We start from the raw sequence: 17,483 nt of genomic DNA, 5'->3' as shown, positions 1-17,483 counted from the left end.
GGAGGACTAAACAGGTCATTTTCGGGATGGCAGGGTATAACTAATGGAGTGCCGCAAGGATCAGTGCTTGGGCTTCAGATTTTTACCATCTATAGTAATGACTTAGATGAGGGGACTGGGTGTAATGTATCCAAGGTTGTTGATGATACAGAGCTAGGTGGGAAAGTAAGTTGTGAGGAGGATGCAAAGCAGCTGCAAAGTGACATAAACCAGTTAAGCGATTGGACAAGAAGGTGGCAGATGAAGTATAATGTGGCGAAGTGTGAAATCATCCAATTTGGTAGGTAGGATGGAAAAGCAGAATATTTTTTAAAAGGTGAGAGACTAGTAAATATTTGTATTTGGAGTGATTTTGGAGTCCTAGTACCCGAATCACAGAAAGTTAACATGCAGGTACAGTAAGCAATTTGGAAGGCAAATGGTATGTTAGCCTTTATTGCAAGGGGGTTACAGTATAAGATTAAGGAAGTTTTGCTGCAATTATATAGGACTTTGGTGATACCATACCTGGAGTACTGTGTACAGTTTTGATCTCCTTACCTAAGGAATGATATACTTGCCTTAGATGGGGTGCAACAAGGGCTCACTAGATTGATTCCTGGAATGAGGGGGCTGTCCTATGAGGCGCGATTGAGTAGAATGGGTCGATATTCTCTGGAGTTGAGAAGAATGAGAGGTGATCTCATTGAAATGTATAAAATTCTTAGAGGGTTTGACAGGGTAGATGCTGAGAGGCTGTTTCCCCTGGTTGGAGAGTCTAGAACTAGGGGTCACAGTCTCAGAATAAGGGGTCGGCCATTTAGGACTCAGATGAGGAGAAATGTCTTCACTCCGATGGTCGGGAATCTTTGGAATTCTCTATCCCAGAGGGCTGCAGATGCTATAGATGCTATGTCGATGAGTATAGTCAAGACTGAGATCAATAGATTTTTGGGCACTGTGGGAATCAAGGAATATGGGGATAGTGCAGAAAAGTGGAGTTGGTGTAAAAGTTCAGCCATGATCTTACTGAATGGCAGAGCAGGCTCAAGTTGCCATATGGCCTACTCCAGCTCCTATTTCTTTTTACTTATCTTCTTAAACTGTGAAATGTTCAGAAATAATTTAGTTCTGAGAATTAAATCATAGCAGCCTTAACGTTTGCATATGCTGAATACATTAACTTATCCAGCTGATGCATCGCTGCCAATTTGAAAACATATGGAAAACCCATATCAGCTTCCATGGGAAGACTGTTTTGTGCCAAGAGCTATTGACATTTTTTATCCAGCATATAAATTATTGTAAGCAACAGTAACTTGCAGTTATATAGTGCCTTTAACATAGAAATTGTGAAAGGTACTTTACAAAGAATAAGGGAATGGATATCGAGCTACGGAGAGAGAGATTCAGAGGGCTGACCAAAAGTTTGATCGAAAAGAACATTGCAAACGGTAAGAGAGGCTTTACATCCAGAGTATGCACTGCACGTGACATCAGCTTTCTATTAGCAATAACCCAGAGAAGGCTTTTGTAAATTGTTCAATGAAGTCAACTTTCAAGTAAAGATTTCACTATTTATGTAGTTGGCATACTTGGCAATTTTAAATCTGAGTTCTTGACCTCAGTCACTTGCCAGAATAAATAATATCTGTAAGACATGCAGAATTACCCCTCGCCCCGTCCAACAGGTTACAGAGTTCAGACTTGAGAGTTATGAGAAATTACACCAGACACACGGGTTCTGCCTTTAACCTTTTATTGTTCCTAAGACAGATTCAAAACCCCCAACCACTATTCGAGCAGTTCACCAATAATATTACAGGAAATCATAAATACAACCACCCGCTGATGATCGGTCCAGCGTTGATTGTAGGCCCTCGTAAGTGGAAAGATTGGCCAGGCCCCTCCTTCCTCTGACTGCAGCTTGATCCTTGTAGGTGAGATGACTGGCCAAGCCATCTTCCTCTGACTGCAGTGCTGATATTCTTAAAGCCACTGTGCTTTATACAGCTTTCCTTGTCTTTTGCATTAAATCATTCATTCAGAGATAGTGAAATGTTCCTTTAATGTTGGTCTGAGCTGTTTGAGCTGTCAAACGTTTACATTAACTCATCCTGTGAGGCTTATCCTTATCACAGCCCAAAATTGTTCATTCACTCCTAAAAGTTTACAAAGGTGGCAGAAAACCACTTGGTTCGGTTCATGAGAAACATCGTATTCTGCATTTCAAAACTTCAAAGGTTTGACTTCTCACCTCAGAAAGGTCACCAGAGACACCATGGGCTGGATTTTATCAAATGGGACGTGATGGAGGCGGGACTCCCACTTTTTGGGTTGTAGTCCCACCTCCATCGATTTGTGGCCAACCCACGCAATTTTCCCTTGATTGACCTTGTTAAGCCCGCCTAGCGGGCTCAGCAGGTCAATTAAGGGACACCCGGTTACAAGTGATGTCAGGGGTTGACATTTCATCTGTCAAGAGCTTTAGACAGATGAAATATCAATGTTTGACAGCTCTGTGAAGCTGTGAAACACTGACAATCTGTCTTCTAACTTGAGTCCTTCTCCACAGACTCAGTTAGAAATCTCTCCAGAACAGAAAGCTGAATGCTGCAAAGCGGTGAGAGTAGCGGCAGGAATCTCGGAGGAGCGGTGATATAAAGAGGCCCCAGAGACCAGGTAGGCCTCAGAGCGCACTAATCTCTGAACTCAGAGAGAGGGAGAGAAGTAAAAAGTAATCGAAGTGTGACATCACCAGAAAGCAGGAAAATGATTGGTTGGTGAGTATTTCTCTCTTTTTAAACCTTAACTCTGTGGTTTATAGTTTCTAAAGTCTCTGTGGTGTAGCGGGGACTGTCGGTAAACCAGGGCCCTTAAATATAACATTTAACTGTAGTGTAATTGGTGGGATTGATTTGATTTAATTAAATTTCAATTAATTAAAGGGTAAGTCATGACAGGAGAGCGCAGCCCGTGGCATGCTCCTCCTGCGCTATGTGGGAACTCAGGGACACTTCCTGTGTCCCTGACAACTATGTGTGCAGGAAGTGTGTCCAGTTGCAGCTACTGGCAGATGACATTGTGGCGCTGGAGCGGCGATTGGATACATACTGGACCATTCGCGATGCTGAGGAAGTCGTGGATAACACGTTTAAGCAGTTGGTCACACGCAGGCAAAGTTTGGACAGGCAGAAAGGGAAGGGGTGACCAACAGATAGAGTACTAGGCGCAGGCAGGTAGTGCAGGGGTCCCCTGTGGACACCCCCCTCTCAAACAGATACACCACTTTGAGTACTGTTGGGGGGGATGGCTTATCAGAGGAAGGCAGCAGCAGCCAACTTCCTGGCACCAGGGGTGGGCCTGCTGCACAGGACAGGAGGAAAAAGAGGGGTAGAGCTATAGTAATAGGGGATTCTATTGTAAGGGGAATAGACAGGCATTTCTGCGGCCGCAAACGAGACTCCAGAATGGTGTGTTGCCTCCCTGGTGCAAGGGTCAAGGATGTCTCAGAGCGGCTGCAAAACATTTTGGAAGGGGGGGGGTGAACAGCCAGTTGTCGTGGTGCATATAGGTACCAACGATACAGGTAAAAAATGGGATGAGGTCCTAAAAGCTGAATATAGGGAATTAGGAGGTAAATTAAAAAATAGGACCTCAAAGGTAGTAATCTCAGGATTGCTACCAATGCCACGAGCTAGTCAGAGTAGAAATAGAAGGATATTTCAGATGAATACGTGGCTAGAGGAATGGTGTGAGGGGGAGGGATTAAAATTCCTGGGACATTGGAACCGGTTCTGGAGGAGGTGGGACCAGTTCAAACCGGACGGTTTACACCTGGGCAGGGCAGGGACCGATGTCCTAGGGGTAGTGTTTGCTAGTGCTCTGGGGGAGGGTTTGAACTAAAATGGCAGGGGGTTGGGAACCTGAGCAGGGGGACAGAGGAAAGGGAAACAAGGATAAAAGCAAAAGATAGGAAGGAGAAAAACAAAAGTGGCAGTCAGAGAAATCAACGGTTTAAATCAAACATGGCCACAGTAAATAATAATTCTAATAGATCTAAGAGCGTTAAAAAAACAAGCCTGAAGGCCTTGTGTCTTAATGCGAGGAGCATTCGTAATAAGGTGGATGAATTAGCTGCGCAAATAGAGCTAAAAAATATGATTTGATTGGGATTACGGAAACATGGCTCCAGGGTGGCCAAGGCTGGGAACTCAACATCCAGGGGTATTCAATATTCAGGAAAGATAGGCAAAAAGGAAAGGGAGGTGGGGTAGCATTGCTGGTTAAAGAAGGGATTAACACAATTGTAAGGAAGGATATTAGCTCTGATGATGTGGACTCTGTATGGGTAGAACTGAGAAATACCAAGGGGCAGAAAACGTTAGTGGGAGTGGTATATAGACCTCCAAACAGTAATGCGGAGGTTGGGGATGGCATTAAAATGGAAATTAGGGAAGTGTGCAATAAGAGCACAGCAGTCATCATGGGTGACTTTAATCTACATATAGATTGGGCTAACCAAATTAGTAACAACACTGTGGAGGAGGAATTCCTGGAGTGTTTACTAGATGGTTTCCTGGACCAATATGTCGAGGAACTAACCAGAGATCAGGCCATCTTACACTGGGTATTATGTAACGAGAAAGGATTATTTAGCAATTTTGTTGTACGAGGCCCCTTGGGTCGGAGCGATCATAACATGATCAAAATCTTCATTAAGATGGAGAATGAAGTAGTTGACTCGGAGACTAGGGTCCTGAATTTAAATAAAGGAAACTACGATGGTCTGAGGCACGAATTGGGTAGGATTGATTGGGAATGTCACTCAAAGGGTTGACAGTGGATAGGCAATGGCAAACATTCAAAGACTGCATGGATGAACCACAGAATTTGTTCATCCCAGTTTGGCATAAAAATAAAACAAAAAAGGTGACTCAACCGTGGCTAACAAGGGAAATTAGGGATAGCATAAGATCCAAGGAGAGGGCATACAAATTGGCCAGAAAAAGCAGTAAACCTGAGGATTGGGAGCAGTTTAGGATTCAACAAAGGAGGACAAAGGGATTAATTAAGAAGGGGAAAATAGAATATGAGAGTAAGCTTTCAGGGAACATAAAAACTTACTGTAAAAGCTTTTATAGAAATGTGAAGAGAAAAAGATTGGTGAAGTCAAGTGTAGGTCCCTTGCAGTCAGAAGCAGGGCAATTTATAATGGGGAACAAAGAAATGGCAGACCAATTAAATACATATTTTGGTTCTGTCTTCACAAAGGAGGACACAAATAACCTCCCTGAGATGTCGGGGAACATAGGGTCTGATGAAAGGGAGGAACTGAAAGAAATCAGTATTTGTAGGGAAATGGTGTTAGGGAAATTGATGGGATTGAAGGCTGATAAATCCCCAGGGCCTGATAATCTACATCCTAGGGTACTTAAGGAAGTGGCGCTAGAAATAGTAGATGCATTGCTGATCAGCTTGAAAAATTCAATGAATCTGGAACAGTACCCATAGATTGGAGGGTAGCTAATGTTATCCCACTATTCAAAAAAGGTGGTTGAGAGAAAACAAGGAATTACAGACCGGTAAGCCTGACACCGATAGTGGGGAAAATGCTAGAGTCCATTATAAAAGATGTAATAGCAGCGCACTTGGAAAACAGTGACAGGATCGGACAAAGTCAGCATGGAGTTACAAAAGGTAAATCGTGCTTGACTAATCTACTGGAAGTTTTTGAGGGTGTAACTGGTAAAATAGATAAGGGAGAACCAGTGGATGTGGTGTATTTGGACTTTCAGAAGGCTTTTGATAAGGTCCTGCATAAGAGATTAGCGTGTAAAGTTAAGGCACATGGGATTGGGGGCAAGGTACTAACTTGGATAGAGAACTGGCTGGCAGACAGAAAGCAAAGAGTTGGAATAAACGGGTCTTTTTCCGAGTGGCAGGCAGTAACTAGTGGGGTACCGCAGGGATCGGTCCTTGGACCCGAGCTATTCGCAATATCTATTAATGATCTAGACAAGGGAACTAGATGTAATATCTCCAAATTTGCAGACAACACAAAGCTGGGTGGGCGTGTGTGCTGTGAGGAGGATGCCGAGAAACTCCAGGATGATTTGGATAGGTTGGGTGATTGGGCAAAAGCATGGCAGATGCAATATAACGTGGATAAATGTGAGGTTATCCACTTTGGTAGCAAAAACAGGAAGGCAGATTATTATCTGAATGGCAATAGATTGGGAGAAGGGGAAGTGCAACGAGACCTGGGTGTCCTTGTGCACCAGTCGCTGAAGGTAAGCATGCAGGTGCAGCAGGCGGTTAAGAAGGCAAATGGTATGTTGGCCTTCATTGTGAGAGGGTTTGAGTACAGGAACAAGGATGTCTTGCTGCAGTTGTACAGGGCCTTGGAGAGACCACATCTTGAGTATTGTGTGCAGTTTTGGTCACCTTATCTGAGGAAGGATGTTCTTGCCATGGAAGGAGTTCAGCGAAGATTCACCAGGCTGATACCTGGAATGGCAGGAATGATATATGTGGAGAGATTGAGACAATTGGGCTTGTACTCGCTGGAGTTTAGAAGAATGAGAGGGGATCTTATTGAAACTTATAAAATTCTGACAGGACTGAACAGACTAGATGCAGGAAGGATGTTCCTGATGGTCGGGGAGTCCAGAACCAGGGGTCACAGTCTAAGGATAAGGGGTAAGCCATTTAGGACAGAGATGAGGATGAATTTCTTCACCCAGAGAGTGGTGAACCTGTGGAATTCTCTACCACAGAAGGCAGTAGAGGCCAATTCATTAAATATATTCAAGAAGGAGTTGGATATATTTCTTAAGGCTAAAGGGATCAAGGGGTATGGGGAGAAAGCAGGGACCGGGTACTGAAATTGGATGATCAGCCATGATCGCATTGAATGGCGGAGCAGGCTCGAGGGGCCGAATGGCCTACTCCTGCCCCTATCTTCTATGTTTCTATGTTTCTATGTTTTGACAGCTCGCGGCCATTCTGCTTTCTGTGCCGGTGAGATGAGGGACTCCCGAGACCTGAAGGAAGGCAGCCTGTATTAGTAAGTAAATGTAAGTAAAACTTATTTAAACACTTTACACACACCAAACACACTTACCTCTGCACTCATGCACCCATCACTCACCTGAACACCGGACATCTCGAACCCTCCAAGCCCTTCAGCCCGACGGTCCACCTCGCTAACTTGGTGTGGTTTGGAGCCATCGGGAAGCCTACGCTTCAGGGATAAAAATAGGGATTAGGCCAAAAACAGCCTGTTAACAGGCAGTTAATTGGCACTAATCCCCTTCCCGCCTCAGGGAAGCGGCTCCCAGCACAGGTCGGGTACCCACCTCCTGGGAAACGGGCATGGAGGCGGGTTGGGGGCGGGAAGGGTTCGTGCCCCCCGATTCTGCAATTTTAACACCCAACACGCCTCTATTCCCACCTCCACGGCCCTGGGAAATTTGCGCCCCATGTCTACAATCTAAGGGGGTTTGTTTCTCCCTGTTGACTGTCACTACCCCCTGCAGTCACAACCATGTTTCCTGCCTTATCAGTGAAAGACTGCTTGTTACATTCACCAACTTTATTTCACTTTGTAAAACCTTTTTACCTGGCAAAGCATTTCAAGAAATATTAAAATTAAGGGTCTGTACATACTTTCTACAGTACCCCCTCAAGTAACTGTCACCAGAATTTTTTTGAGTTACAGTTAACTTACATGAAAACATCCTGGCCTAGAAATTCAGTGGGCTGCGCCACCCGTTAGCACCCAAAGAGGGCACTTAGTGGGTTTTATGCCACTGGCCATGTCTCCCGCTAAATTTAGCGGGACGCTAATGGCGGCGCTAGCCGTTAGCGCTGCACCGCTACCGATGACGTCATCAGTGTGTGCAGCGCCCCGCTACCGCCCCGATCGCAAAATTTGGTAGCGCCCCCTGCTTTAACGCCGGTCGCAATTTGCGACTGGTTCAGGGGGGCCTACCTGCGGCGGTAGAGGCGCGGAGGTGCGGGGCGGCCATTTCTTTTGCTGGCCGCCTGCCAGCACCTCTTTGCGCCACAGTCCCCGACCTCCTGAGCCCCCCCCTGCGTCGTGCCGGCTGTGTCCCAGGAGCTCGGCACTTCTCCTCGGTGCCGGGCTCTTTTGCCGGCACTCGTGATTGCCGATCGCGCTGCAGCAGGCCCCTCCCCTTTAAGAAGGGGAGGAAGGCCTGCAGTACCGCAGCACACCATGCCGCAGCGTGTGGCGCTGTGGCACGTTGCACTGCAATTTTCAGTTGCAGCGCCCCAAGAGGGATGTGGGGCGCCTCGAGTAGCGCTGCGCTTCCGTCTGGGGCGCTGAAACTGAATTTCCGGCGGGCGTTCGCGACTCCTTCCGGGGCAGTACTTCCGGCGCCCTGGCGAGACTGGCGGGGTGCCAGTGAATTTCTAGGCCCCTGTGTTTTCTGCAGTAACCTGATCATTTCTTGTTGCTTGCACCGTCTCTTGACATGACATGTTAGTGTTAACAGGCATACCATAATTATCAACTGAATGATGACTAGAACGTGGGACAATAATCCTTATCCAAGGATAAACCTTGATATTCATGCCGCTATCCCTTCAAGACGAATTGTCCCCAACTTTAAGTATTTCCGTCCTTATCTCATGATTCTTCTGGATCAAATCATAATAATGTTTTTGATACTGATTAATACTCTTCATGAACCTTATCAGGTACTTGGGCAGGGGTGGTATGTTTTATCCAAATCTAGCAACATATTGGTGTAACCGCTCTTTTAACTCATCTTTTCTATTAATAGTCAGTTGGTCATGCAAATATATATATATACATTTAATAACACCCACGCTCCAATCCGTACAGGTCGGATCGGAGTAAAACAAAATGTTCCCGTCGCAATAGGCCTTTTAAGATTCCTTTCACTCAGCAAACCCTGTGTTTTACTTGTTTTGGACAGAAACTGATAGCGTCTGTGTTGATAAAACTTTTAAGTTTCCCTCTACCATTAGCCATTTCGGTTTTTGATGCTAATATAGTCTAAATCTTAGGGGTGTTATTCTCTTTCTTTTACTACGTCGTAAGGTAGTAAGAATTTGTAGGTCTCGTCTGTGAATAGAAGGTGACTCCGGACCTAGGGGCGAGGAGGCTTCTACAGCTCCTGCACCCTGTCCACCTTCACTTGGATGATACTGTACCTGGTGAGATGTGCCGTTGGGCATTTCCTCCGTATCATCCCAGCAAACCAGCTGCATCCCAATCATGCTCATAATCGTAGTCTGTTGTCTCCTTGACCTGCTTGTGGGCTGAAAAAGCTTCATCTGGTTAACATGAAACCAATTAACTCTCTTAGGTAGCTGAACTGCATACACCATGGGGCTAGTCTTATCAATGATACTGTATGGTCCCTTGTACAAGGGTTCAAACACACTCATCCTTGCGTAGTTTCGAACCATCAACTGGCTACCGACCTCCCATTCCTGTGGCTTACTCGGGACTAGAAGTAATCGGTTGCCTTGGTAAGCCCTTCCGATGTTGTGGGCAGCTTCCAGGTCTAACTCTCTCAAAGTCTCCCACAAGTCATTTAGGAACTTATCCCTGGTTATCTCTTTGATCTGTTTCTCTGTTAATGTAGGAATCAGCATGTGTGTTGGGGTTCTCATGAGTCTCCCTGTAACCAATTCATGTGAAGAATATCCCGTTCCCTTTGACTCTGTACTGCGTATATTCATCAGGATTAGAGGCAGTACCTCATCCCACTTGGTGGGGCTTTCATTCAGTTCTTTACGTAAAGCCAGTTTTAGGGTACGGTTCATTCTTTCCACAATTCCCGACGACTGGGGGTTGTGAGCTACATGTCATTTTCCTTCAGTCCCCAACAGTTTAAGAGTAGCCTGCATCACCTGACCTGTGAAATGGCTCCCTTGGTCTGACTCCACTACATGAGGGAGCCCCCATCTAGAGAACGGGCCTAGAAATTCGGTGGGCTGCGCCACCAGTTAGCGCCTAAAGAGGGCACTCAGTGGCTTTAGCGCCACTGGCCGCGCCTCCCCCGATATTTAGCTGGGGCACTAATGGTGGCGTTAGCCTGTTGCGCTGCACCGCCACCGATGACATCATCGGTGTGCGCAGCGCCCCGCTACCGCCCCGATCGTGATATTTGGCAGAGACCGCCTCTGTAGCGCCGTTCGCAAATGGCGCCCAGTTCACGGGGCCTACCTATGGCGGCAGTGGCGCAAATTAAGGTGGCGGTGCGGGGCGGCCGTTTTTTTCGGCGGCCGCCTGCCAGCATCTCCGCCCCCGGCCTCCTGATCGCCCCCCGTGGCATTGCCGGCTGTTTTCCGAGAGCCCGGCACTTCTCCTCGGTGCCGGGCTCTTTTGCCGGCACTCGCAATCTCCGATCGCGCTGGTGCAGGCCCCTCCCCATTAAGAATGGGAGGAAGGCCTGCAGTACCGCAGCGCACCGTGCCGCAGCGTGTGGCACTGCGGCACGTTTCGCTGCGATATTCAGTTTCAGCACCCTAAGAGGGACGCGGAGCGCCTCGAGCCTCGCCCCGTGTCCCTCTTGGGGCGCTCAAGCTGAATTTCCGGCGGTCGTTAATGATCCAAACGCTGCGCTAAATCCGGCACCCAGGCGAGCTTGGCGCCTCTTTTGCGGCTCCACCCAATTTCTCCCCCCTAGTGTTTTTGTAATCCAGAATGCCGTGGCTGTTTTACAAGGGAATGCTTCTGCCGATTTAGTGAAATTGTCCACCAATATCAGACAATATTTATTGCCCTTCTTAGTAGTGGGTAAGGGTCCAATAAAATCAATCTGGACACATTGCCATGGCCCTTCAGCCCTTCGCGCATGTCCCAAAGATACCTTTTTCCTGTGTGGGTCAGGATTATTGGCAGCACATATCAAGTAGTTTTACAAAAATCCTCCACATCTCTCCTAAGGTGGCCACCATCCTACTTCTTACACTCTCTTCCAGGTGGTTTCGGGTCCTGGGTGTCCCGCCCCTGGACCTCCATGTGCTAGTTGAATGAATTCCTCCCGGTATCCCTCTGGAACTACCCACTTGTCACCTTTAAACAGCATCCCTTCTCTGATCTCTACATCCCTAGCTCTGTAGGGTCCCTCTATGTCTCTTTCTTCTTCCGTTTCCTTTATAATTGCCCTTAGCACTACATCTTTTAACTGAACGGTTTTAAGATCTGGTGGGAGGGGTACCATACTCTGAGCAGAGGTGACAGTGACCACCACTCCTGACTGGTAAGCGTCCCACGGGACTCCTCTCTCTGCATCCCTCTGAGCTCGTTGGCTTTTTGATTGCCTTTCCACCTGGGCTCGGTTTTAGAGTGGGCCCCCATAACCTTGTGGACGTAATACTCGTATTATTTCCCCTTTACAGCTTCCAATATTGTTGCCAACATCAGGACTGTGATCAAAGGCTTTCCACCTGCTGACTTAAACTCTCATCTGGCCCAAATGGCTAAATATTCTGTACATGAAATGCATGTAAACATTGAGTCGGAGCAGATGGTGTAAGGAAGGGGAAATTCTGTGGGGTGTGTGACCACATAGGTGACTGCGGCTAATTCTGCCTGCTGAGCACAAAGAGTAATGGGGAGTAATAGGGCTACTTCCAAGTTCCGATCTGGATCGTAAATTCCGCATCCCATTTTCCTTTCTCCCTTTTCCACAAAACTCGAGCCATCCACATACATGTCTCGCCCTTCGGGGTGTATCCCTGATTAAAAACTCCCTTTCGTTTCCCACACTCCCTCAACTATACAAGTAGGAGATTCTCCCTTGTAATTAAGGTTGAAGGCTAATTTAGGGTCTCCAATGGCTTCGACCTTAAGATTCATGCCTTCTAACAGTGATGTCCATCTAGCTATTTGCACACTAGACGCTGTTCTCTCTTTAATTTTCCCATCTAAGTGTAAACGAGTTGGGGTGTGATGGGTTAATAGAGTGATGGGTTGGGTTCCTGTGAACACCGTAAAATGTTTTACCGCCCAAAAGGTAGCTAGCAGATGTCGCTCGCAAGTGGAATAGCTTCTTTCCACTTCCACCAGGACTCTGGAGGCATCGGCCACCGGTCTCATGTGATGGTGCACTTCCTGCATAAGGACGGCACTCAGACTGGCATCTGTAGCTGCCACTTCCAAATAAAAGCTTTTCCCAGGATCAACAGCTCCCAAAGCCGAAGCTATCTGTAGGTCTCGTTTTAACTGGACAAAGGCTTCCTCACATTCCCCATCCCACTCCCATTCTACACCCTTCTTCAGTAATCTCAGTAAGGGGCCCACTGTAGCTGCGTAGTTCTCAATGAATTCCCTATAGTAACCTGTCAGACCCAAAAATGATTGGAGAGCTGTTACTGAGCTTGGTCGGGGTAACTCCTGCACCGCCTCACGCTTAGCCTCATCTATCGCACGTTCCCCTGGTCGAATAGTGAGTCCCAGGAACTGAACCTCCTCTTCCCCTATCTGTGCCTTCTTGGGATTAACCTTAAATCTGGCTGTTTTAAGCAATCCCAACAACTCCTCCAACAGTTTCCCATGTTCTCCTTCACTACCCAAGCCTCTCCATGTTTCGGAAAACCACAATAAATCATTTACACTGTATCAGTCGATCTGGGTGACTGAACTCCTTTATGCATGCTTCCATGCACTGATGAAAAATAGAGGAGCTGTTATGGCATCCTCGTGGAAGACAAGTCCATGTATACTGTTGTCCTTTAAAGGTGAAGGCAAATTTGTACTGAACCTCGGGGTGCAATGGGATGGACCAAAACCCATTTGACATGTCTAGGACTGTAAATACTGTGGCGTGCCTAGGAATGTTACCAACCAGATCTACTATGGCTGCTATTGTAGGGGCACAAGCAGGGATGTTTTTGTTCAACACTCTCTAATCGATGGTCATTCGCCAGGAGCCGTCCGGCTTCTTTACTGGCCATACGGGAGAGTTCGCGTGTGTAGCGAAGGGTCTCATGACTCCTTGTTCCACAAGAGATGTTACAGCCTTTTCCAAGTCCCTCTCTGCTTCTTTGGGGAAGGTATATTGTTTCTGTGGGCGGAGCATGGGCTCTCCTCCTACCCTGACTTCTACCCCTGTCACCCTCCCACAATTGTGCTTATGCATGGCAAAAACCTCTTTGTTAGCTTTAACTACAGTTATGTACCTTTCTGGCACTCTTGCTATTAAAGTTTGTAAATCAAAGAGCCCTGTCGGAGTCACTACCCAAGCCTCTCCATGTCTTGGAGGTATTACTACCACTTTGTCGCTACTCTCCATTCCTCTCCACAGGCAGTCATTGTGCATGTCTACTGTAGGGGGTGCTGTTTGGGGTCAGCTTCGCCTCTGACTTATGAGCAATTCGAATCGCTCCCACTCCCTTGGTTCTAGACCTTGGACATATTTGGGGGTTGTGACAAAAGTGCAGCAGACAATTGGTTTTGGTGCAAGAAAACTTTGATCGTTATTTGAGAAAGAAAATACAACACAATAATCTTAACACTCTAATAAAATGGGGAACACTTCAATACACATGAGGGAATTACAGTAGAAAAATACCTCACCCCTCCCAATCCCACTTTACTAGCTAAGTTGGGCTCTAGAGGACCAGGGATAATGCTCACCAAATGAATCCTTGACAGTTGAGCTGGTTCACGGTTTCGGGGTTCGCTGGATATGTTGGTTTGGGCCTGCCGTACCCCAGACGCGGTAGAGGACTTCACCTGCATATCTGGTCAGTCTTCGCGAGTCTGCTGATGCGGTAGGATGCGTATTGGATTTATCAGGTGAGTACCCAATTTTCTTCTGTTAGAAATAGGGCTTAGAGTCTCTTTGAGTAAAATCTTACCCAGGGGTAAGTCAGGAATAGTTTGTAGAGTGGAAAAACTTGTGAATCTTTGATTTTCTTCCGAGTTGGTTTTCTTTCGTCGCGGTGGCCCAATATTACCCGGTTGGCTGATGGTAATGTTCAGTTGGTTGTTTCGTAAGGCCCTTGTTGCCGCGAGGTGTCCGATGGTCACTGAAACTGTTGCTCTGGTTTCTTCTTGTGTGTTACTTCTTCTTCTTCTTCTTCTTCTTCTTCTTCGAGAGAGAGAACTGCTTCGAGGTGCTTGAACTCCTTGTTCTTGATGTTGCTCTGAAACCGGCGAGTTTCGATGTTGGAACTGTACTGAACTCAAACTTGGAACTCTTGAACCTTACTCCCTTCTTGAGAAAACAGGCCTTCAATTATACTAATTGGGGCCTCCTAATCTGCGTGCCAAATCAGTCCTGGTTTATCGTTAGATTTTGGTGGGCTCATTAATATTAAGTTGTTTAAAGTGGTTTCGGGATGGTTCCATGAGCTGTTGAAGTTTTAAGAATTTGTGAAGTGGTTTCGGGATGGTTTCATGAGCTGTTGAACTCTTACTTGATTGTGGTGAATTGTCCTCAGGCTTTGAGTTTCCTGTGGGGCCTGAGATTCTTTGTAGGTTGGCGAAGTGATTTGTTTTATGCATGTTTTTGGATGGGTCCTGTATTTTGGGTGAGGCTGTTCTTCCATGGGTCCATTGTTAGAATGTAAATTGTCTGATAGGGGCTGAGTGACGTTAGACAGTTCCCGAGACAGCTTGATTAACTGATTAACTCCAATACTCAAACTGTCTATTACAGAGGTTGATCCCATTTCCTGTTGCAGCCTTTTCTTTCTTTACAAGCCAAAACATGCCCTTTAAAATGACAAATCTTGGTTCTTGACCTTGAATCTCCCTCCATTAGGCCCAATATTTTATTACCCTGAAATGGTTAGAAAAGATTCCAAAATCCTTTTCTTTAGCGGTTTTCTCCAAGTTTTGGGGGATCTGTGAATTTTGAGAATCTTACAGTCCCCGCTGTGATACTTTACTTGCTAGAGTATCATACTGGGTGAGCAAAATTCTTGATCCTCGAGAGCCAACCTTCCCCTGTAGTTTACCTATCTAAGACCCAAAACAAACATTTCCCTTTAGATGTAGTGTTCAGATGCATACACAGGTAAGAATTCAGTTACATTCGTATCCAAGCACGGAGGGGGTCCAACCCCTTGGACCACTTGGAAAATATGGTACATACATAGAAAATAATACACGGTCACAAAACTTTATTTTAATAACAATTAAGGCTCGTCCCATACCTGGTCATAGACTTTATTGTAATGCACGTCCCATGCTCTCTCATGTCGGGATCGGAGCATTCTGTCCCTCCCCCTGCACTTTGTGCACAGTAAGTAGAAGACTATACCGAGTTGGCAGACCACTAAAATATGGGAAGCCATTCTGATTCAGGAAGGGACCTCTATATTTTAGAAAATATCCCACCAGGGTGGAGCTATGATATCCGAAATCTCGGCCCCTATCTCAACTGTCTTTTGTTCTAGAGTATAGAAATGTTTTTGCGATACTTCTGTGGCTTTGAGTAGGGCGGTAAGATGTTCGGGTAGAGGGGGACTTTTATAGCCGAAGAATGTAACATAGTCTTGCAGGTTGGTGATGTTTTCCCTGACAGTGAGGTGAACAGTGGAGGGTTCAGGAATGGGGACAATCCGTTCCTGGGCCACTTGAACTTCTGCCTCGGGTTTAAAGCAGAAACTGCTGTCACTCACCGGACACCAGATGTGCTGTCCATGCTGGTAGTGGGGCGCACTTGTGGTGACACAATATGTCCCACCCCCTATGAATGCTACCTGTGGGGGAACATGGCCTTGTGCCATTATCTCCATGGTACAGTTAATAGGTCGTGCACCAGCTGCTTTAAACCCGCACTGTGGTCTAGAATAGGCATTCAAGTGCTGGGGACACAGTATTACGTGTGCACCCCGGCTCCAGCACACGGAGAGGTCTGTACCTGTCATAGCGTGCTCCCACTTTATGACATAAGGTTGGACCGCTGCGAAACGGACGTGTGCACCCCCTTGAATGATCCCAGTGTTCTCCACCCTGTATACCGGTGCGGGTCGGGCTGTCCCACCCATGACCGGCATCCTCACTACTATCCCCATGATAGTGTGATTGGAATGCCCGCAATCTACTGGGACAGGGTAGGCTTCAGAGGCTAGGCGGAGCTGACAAGGGCTCAGCGAATTGCTAAATGGGTGGAGGGCTGCAAGGTGCTTATTGTTGATCCAGGAGGGGACTAAACCTTGTTTTAAAACCTTCAGGTTGCTGCGGCCCTCGCCCAGCAATCATGCCCCGTATAGCACACACACCTCATTCTGTGCAGCCTGATCCGAAGCATTCCTATCCTCCCGTATGAGTGCATTTACTGTTTTTGCGTGTATTTCTAAATCAGCAATGATCTTCTTTAAATGGACTGTGATAGCTTGGTCCTCATGTAGCTCTGAGCCTACCACTGTGTTTTCTTCCTTTAGGATCTTTCGTAGTTGGGTTTTCAGACCATTTATTTGTGTTTGCAGTTCTATATTGTCCAGACTATTTATTACCGAGGATCCTGTATTGTAGGTTGTGAAAATATCATTCCAGGCTCCCCTTCTTTGTCTCCCCGCGCCCATAATGTGCTCAGTGTGTAATGTGTACAGCTCTGCTTTGTCTATGTTGGCAAAGTCAAACTCGTAGAATTTCTTAAACATTTCTTTTAGTAGGGCTCTGTGCCTGTTTTCTGCTGTCTTGCTGTGCTGCCTGTTGGTCTGGTCATAGCTGTCTTGGGTAGGTAAGTGTACTTGGGTAGGTTTAGGATAACTGAAGCTACTGCACAGTATACCCCCTGGTATAGTACCGGTAATGATCAGCGCTCTCTCTCCCGAGCACCCATAAATGTGGGAGTCCTCCACGTCACCTCGGTCACCGATGCTCAGCCCTACCAGGGCGAACAGGAGCAGAACCCTCCTCATGCCAATTTCCTCTCTGTAGGGACACGCAAAACAGATAGCCATGTCCCGAGAAGGTTCTCTGGCTTGACAAGTGATTGAGTCTCAAAAATTTAAACTTACTTCTTGTAAAATAATTAAATAATAATAAACCTAAAACTACCAAAACTGTAAAAAAAAAACTAACATTCATCAGAAAAGCTATGTACATCTGCCGCCCGTCTCTGGGCGGCCAGGCTAATTCCTATTTGGCCTCTGTCTTGGGCGGCTTCTGGGCAGCTTGTACGCCTGGGCGTAAGGTGGCCTGGACCGCCGGGCCCGGAGAGTCCTTCTTAAAGCAACTGGGAGTTTCCCTGAATCCCAGAAGATTGGGGAAGTGTCCCCTCCTGTACTACAGCACACTACCCACTTCGGTGTGGCTGCTGAGTCCCTGTCCTGTCCTGTTGGTTCCTCACAGCCTGAGGCCGCAGGCTGGGGACCCCTCTCATTCGCTTTGCCCACCGTTACCTCTCCTGTGAGTCCCTCACTGTTGGAGGCTGCAGGCTGGGGATCCCTATCACTAGACTGATCCCTGACCTTGGGCATTCTTTTTCGGGTTGTGGCCCCTCCGGGGCTGAACCATTTAAACTGATACGCTGGTGACC

The 17,483-nt window shown here is 46.8% G+C and overlaps 1 pseudogene; it reads right to left on the bottom strand.

Annotated features, from left to right (window-relative positions):
• Positions 1–16,602, bottom strand: part of LOC147124976 (uncharacterized) — a 141,625-nt pseudogene extending 125,023 nt beyond the window's left edge.
• Between the last annotated feature and the right edge of the window lie 881 nt (positions 16,603–17,483).

The sequence above is a fragment of the Somniosus microcephalus genome, chromosome 1 (assembly GCF_052327205.1).
Source record: "Somniosus microcephalus isolate GS21.2 chromosome 1, FLI_Smic_1.0, whole genome shotgun sequence".
Lineage (NCBI taxonomy): Eukaryota > Metazoa > Chordata > Chondrichthyes > Squaliformes > Somniosidae > Somniosus > Somniosus microcephalus.
The sequence above is the reverse complement of the archived record's forward strand: the minus strand, read 5'-3'. Positions and strand labels throughout refer to the sequence as shown.